Genomic DNA, 6590 nt, shown 5'->3' with positions numbered 1-6590 from the left:
GGAATTGTATTTGATATTTGTTCTTTTAAAAATTTTTTAATTTAAAAGTTCTTTTAAAAGTTCGGTAGTCCATTCAAAGTTATTTTGCTGTCTAAGGTTGTTATAGAAAGGTCTTAAATATAATTGCATTTTTTATACATATTTACTTAAGAAATTTAATTTCCAAGGAATTCTTGTAATTCCTTTCAATTGGACGGTAGTTGAAGTCTTTGGATTTCATGTATGCGAGATTTTAATGGAGTTATAGTGTTTCTTTCTATAATATGTCCAAGAAATTTTACACATATTAGAAAAAATGTGATTTATCTGTGGCTGCTTTCATGTTTTTGTGTAGTAATATCTGATGATATTCTTCTAAGACAATGAACATTTCGTCTTTTGTTTGTGATTGCATGAAAACATCGTCTAAATATGTGATTGCATTATTTTCTAAGAAGGAGTGGTCCGAAAACTTTACTCATGAATGCTGAGAATGCTGCTGGTCCTATGGAAACTCCTTAGAATAATCTATTGAATACAAATTGCTGGTATCCAATAACGAATTGTGTTAATCGTCGTGATTGTTCGTCTAACGGCATTTGATTACATGCACTATTCATATCTGCTGTTGTGAAATATTTACCGTTTGTTTTTGTGAGAAATACTTGAATTGGTTCAATAGGCCAATTACATTTAGATTCATCAATGAGTGAATTGAGGTACCTTGCATCTAGAACTATTTTCAATGATTCTGCTTTTGCTAAGCTGATAACGGGGTTTATAAATGTGTTACCTTTTGGCTGTTCTTCTTTATTTACAGGACAAATGATTTAATATTGTTTTAGTATGTCCAGTAATCGGTTAATTTTGTCTTGTAAGTGAATTGGGACTTTACTTGCTCGTTGTTTTTTGAAAACTGCATCAAGTTTTTGAGGTCAATGTACTGGTGAATTCACTTTTTCAACATCAATTTTAGATGTTGCGTAAACTTTTGGGTATTTCAATAGTAAATCAGCTAATTGTTCAATTTCTTTTTGTTATCTGAGAGTGTTGAAAATTGAACATTGTTAAGAAATTTTGTTGTTCTTCTGTATATTTTGATGTTTGAAATGTTGATTTAAAGTAAGGTGTTTTCGTGAAATAGTCTGTGGTTTGTTTTTTGTTGCTTATTATATTGTTTATCGATATTTCTTCCTCAAGAATTGTTGATTGACATATATCTGATAGTTGTCGAATATTATTTACTCTATACGCTACTTCTTTTGTGGGAGAAATTGTTGCGTTAGTTTTACAATAACCTAAAAGTCCTAGGGGTAGGGTTAGTTTAGATGGAGAATTGTAGTTGGAGAATATACATGAAAGGAAATGATGTCTGAGTTTGAGTTTTTCATGTATTTGATAGATGAATTTGTTACTCGGAAAATTTTATAAGTTGGTCTGAATTCAAGGTCAGACACATAGAGGTGTTGCTTATTTTTTTCTTCATCGTGTTGGTGAACTTTTTTGATTGAGAAGTTATAAATATAACCTGCTAGTGGTTTCAGGTGTTTCCGTTCCTGATTGTATATAGGATAAAATTTGGAGAAAAATGGTGGTTGTTTGTATATTCTTTGAAAAAATGTTAAAGCTGTGTTTTTCATTCTTGTGTATTTATCTTTTATATGGATTCTGCTGTTTAAAATATTTATTCCCAATGACATTATGTTTTAAATCTGTGATATGGAAGGTTTGTTTAAATGGTTTGCTCAAAAGTTTATTCTGTTCCATTGTTCGAGTGGGAACAAGGAAAAGTTGATTTTTCCATAATGTGTTAAAGTTGATCCTTGTGCTGTTGCTAGCCTGCTTGTTGTTTTGAAGGGTATTAATTTTGGATGTAAAAATTTTATTTCATTCCAAGTTGGGATGTTAATGATGCTTGATTCCGCTCCGGAATCTACTATAAAATCAATTTCAAGGTCTGGTGTTTGAAGTTCTTTGCATTTTGGACTTTCTAAAAGGAGTGGGGTTGTCCAAATTTTTCCTTTTGGTAATTGCGTTTCTTTAGGTATATTTTTGGAAATGTTATTTGTGCTTGAACATTTGCGGGTTTTTGTTCTGTTTTTTCTTCTACTATTTTTTTCTCTTGTCTTGTTACTGCTTATAAGTCTTGTAAAATAATTTAAGAGGAAGTGATTATGATTTTGATAGATATGGAAATGTATTGGTTGTTCGTATATAATAGGTTCGTAATCATTTTCAACATGTATCATGTTAATTGAAATTGCATTGTCTGTGTCACTTTCACTGTCTGTGGATTCACAATTTATGTGATTTAATTGCAATTCTGTGCTTTCGGTATTATCAGTACCAGGGGGGTTTGGTTGAGTTTCTTCAGTAAATTTTGCTTGATTGATTTGCCTTTGATGTTTAGGTATTCTACTTCTATAATTTTGTAGTGATTTTTGATAACTTGTGTTATTCCAATGAGGTGATTGAGAGTAGTTTCTTTGTCTGTTGTTATAACTTGAATTTTTGTTCTGTGAATTGTCGCGTGATCTATTTTGATAGTTAATATATTTTGATCTTTGATAGTCTGCACTGTTATTAGAATAATCGCGTGATCTATTATTTTGATATCTATGATTTCGATCATTTGAATAGTTTCTATTCCTATCGTTGGAATAATTTCTATTTCTATTATATGAAGAGTTTCTAGATCGATCATTTGAATTATATCTATTTCTAGAACTTGAATGGAAACTGGTATCAAGCGATTATTCAGGTCGGTTTGAATTTGATCTTGAATAGTTATTTCGATACTGATTATTTCGACTGCTTGATCGACTATATCTGTTTTGTTAGAAATTTCGTGATTTTTTTTGGTTTGGTGATCGTCCTCGGTAATTCAGATTATAAGGTGATTGTTGCCCAGAGTAACTTTAGTTATTTGGAAGTAGTTTTCCTGAATTATTATTACTATGAATGTTTTCATTGGGTAAATTTTGATCTTTTTTCATGTATTGATAAAATGATTTATTTGGTTCTCTATATTTTTGTGGTTTGTTTTAATTATCTTGTTGTTTTTGTCTGCATTCGGCAATGCTGTGTCCGTATCTTCGGGGTATTAAATGCACCATTTTTTGAATGATGGTCTACCTTAAAGTTTGGATTTTTCTCGTAGATGTTTAAGATTTTAGTAATTTTTTCAGACAATTCTGTATCGGAGTCATGAATATTGTTTATTTGTGAAGATGTGGTTTGGATGTTGTTGACATATTGTAACTTTAGGTTTTCTGCTTGTTCTAGTTTATCTAATAGTTCCATAAAGACTAAATCTGGTTCTCGGATTGAGGAAGGATGTGATGCTCTTTTTTTTTGCTTTTTTTCGTAATTGAAGTGTTAGAGTCATCATTAAGATTTATATCATCTTTGTATTTTATAATCATGGGTATTGAGTAAACATGCTTTTTGGACTAATGTTTCAATTCTTACTGCAAGTTGTTTAATTGTTTCATTTGGTAGTCTACGAATTTCATTGCATAAAACTCTTTGATGTTGTTTGTTTCTTTTAGAGTCAAATATATTTGAGAATTCTTGTGTGAATATTTTCCAATCTGTTTTTGTTTCTATAGGTAAAACTGAAAACCATTTTTGTGCTGCGCCGTCAGGTGTGGTTTGGATTAAGGCTGTGCGTCTATATATCCAATTTTGATGAAGCGGGCTCAGGTCCTCTTTTTAAAACTAAATTCGCTGTGACTGCATTTAGATAATCTTCTACAGAATATTCAGCATCTGTGCCTGTAAATAACATTAGTGGCTGATTCGATGATATTTATGATCCACCCATTAGGTGTGGATTCATAGTCATTTGTAGTGATTCTGCGGCCTTTGGTATTTGAGAAAAGTTTTTAAGTTGACTTTTTGTTATTTCATGTTGTTGTAAATAATATGGCAGTGAGATTTTGTTATGCTTTTGGGTTGGTTGGTAAGATTGTGCATTGACTGGGTTTTTTTGGTTGAAAAATAATATTGTTTGGTGTTGGATTATTTCTAGGTTGTCGTATTTGTTCATCTCGTGTGTATGGTTCAAAAATATCTGATTATCAAAACTGTAAGAACGAGGTCTTTGGCTTAAATAAAATCGTTGATGATTTTGATTATAATATTTCTCATCATCTGATGGAAAATAACTAGCTGTATAATAAGTAGGTTGATTTCTAGTATGGTATCTATTTGTATTTTTTTTACTTTGTTGAAAAAATGGGTAATTTTCACTTTGATCTCGTGAAGATCGTGGGTGATCATTAAAATTTGCTGAGTTTGAAGTTGATTGTGGTATATTTGGACTTTGTGACTATGGGTAGTTCTGAGTATTCATATTAGGAGGTTTTGTTGTTTTTGATCTATTTACATAATTAAAATTATGTTCAGCGAAACTATTTCTAGGTGATGTTTTTTGTTTATATGATGGTTTTGTTTCTGGTCGAAACGTTTGGTAATCCATTTGTGAGTTTTTTTTAGCACTAGAAGGTTTTACCGTGGATTGTATAATTGTTTGTTTTAACGTTGGGTTTTTTATTTCGGAGTTGTAAAATTGGGTTGAATAGGTGAATTGCTTTGTTGTGCTTCTGTTGTTGTTATTGTTTCGACAGTTTCCTCATTTACGAAATATGATGGAGTTTGTTTATCTTGTTGTGCAAGGTTTCTTGTTCCGTTTAAGTTGTCTTGATTTATAAAAGTAGAGTTTAAACTATTTTTTCCTGCTCTTTCAGGAAAAAATGAATAATGGTTTAAAGTTGTTGCGTCAATCGTAAGTGGGTATACTCTAACATAATCTTTGTGAATAGGGATTGTGCTAATTGCTTGGCTTGATATATCTGTTGGTATATTAATAAATAATTCATGAGACCATTCAGGGTCCCAAACATAATCTGTTTGTTCTGCTATTATGGTTTCGTCATCTGTATTTTGTGATCTAAAATTTTTTCTTGCTAGTGCTATAGGATCAATATTAAGAACAAAATAATCGATTATGAACCATGCTAAGGTTTTTTTATAAATTGTGTTTAACATGTTGTGTTATGTCATTACTAGCTAGATTTTCACGGATTGCATATAAAAATTTAGAAAATATTTTTATTTCTTATCGTACGGTTGTATGTCGGGATGTTTGAGTTGGTGAATCGCCTTGAAGTTCTTTCAAGTCTAATATAGATAAACAGCTATAAATAAGTGAAAAAACATCGTTTGTGGATTTTGAATTTGCTCTTTGTGAGTTTTCATGTTGTATATATTTTTTTATTTATTCTGTAAAATTTTTTGAAAGTTCAATATCTACGTCATCAGTTTGAATGAGATATTGTCATGAAATGCGTTTGGTTAACTGATTTCTATTGTGTAGATTCCATTTGTGATGTGAGACTACATATGCTTTTGAGATAGTGATCAAGAAGTTGTCTTTTTATTTTTACATCGGGAAGTTCTTTTGTGCATGGACTATCTTTTTCGAATAAATTTGCAACTAACATTTGGCAAAATTGTATCTGTCCTCGGGCTTCAGCTTGTAGATGTATTAAAAATGGGAGTGCTGAATCTTCTAGGTTTTCTTATTTGGAATCATTTTTGTGTTGTATCACTGTTAGCGTGTAATTTTCAATGTGTCTTTTTGGCTGATTCCAATTTTACAGACGTATTGGTTTGTTTGTGTATTGTTTTTTATTCTACGTTTTCCTTTTATTGATGCTGGTGACGTGGTTTCTGATTCAAAAAAAAATATTTGATAGTAATTTTGATGGTTTTTTATTGAGTCTTTTAAATTGTGGAGTTCTTGTATTGTGCTTGTTTCTGATTCTGAGACTGCATTTCTTCGTTTTGACAATCGTTTCCTTATTATTTGTTTTTAATTGTTAATAATTGTCTTTCTTAGTGTTTGTCTTTTTGTTCTTATGTATCCTATTGTCTGTGTCGTGTGACTGCGAGGTCGTATCTTTCGTCGTTAATTAAACAGTTGTATAATATAATTGTTTGTTTGTTTCCTAAATTGTCTTTTGACATAAGATTTAGGATGATGGATGCAATATTGGGGTTATTGATTTCTAATGTCTTAAGCTGTTAGTTCTTACAGTTTTTTGTGGTTAGCTTAACTTGGAGCGTATTTGTCGGGTGGGAGAGAAAAGCATATATCGATTAGTGAGAATGATTTAATGATTTTTACTTTCTTGTGAATAATTCTAAGTTAATAGAGACTTACCTAATCTTACTTAGGGGTTGTGATTTGTGATTAGGGGTTGGAGAATAGTAAGTTGATCCACAAGGTTCAGGTATGATTAGAACACAATTAGTTCGTTAAATACTGTTTTATGACTCACTACTTTTAAGTGTTTTAGCCTGGGTCGTTTAAGAGGAAGGGGATCAAGTGAAGGATGAGTAATCGAAGCTCTTCACTGTTTATCCTAATTGAAATGGTCAGCTATTTAAAATTTTTTTGGAAATTATGGGTCTTTAACAAGGGTTCGGTAGTGAATCGACGTTTGAAGTCGTAAGACACTAATTAATATTAATATGGAACAAACTAACAACTTTTGCTTTATAATAAATAATTTTTGTACTTTTACATTCAGTAAAAAAACTTT

The sequence above is a fragment of the Symsagittifera roscoffensis genome, chromosome 1 (assembly GCF_963678635.1).
Source record: "Symsagittifera roscoffensis chromosome 1, txSymRosc1.1, whole genome shotgun sequence".
NCBI lineage: Eukaryota > Metazoa > Xenacoelomorpha > Acoela > Convolutidae > Symsagittifera > Symsagittifera roscoffensis.
The sequence above is the reverse complement of the archived record's forward strand: the minus strand, read 5'-3'. Positions refer to the sequence as shown.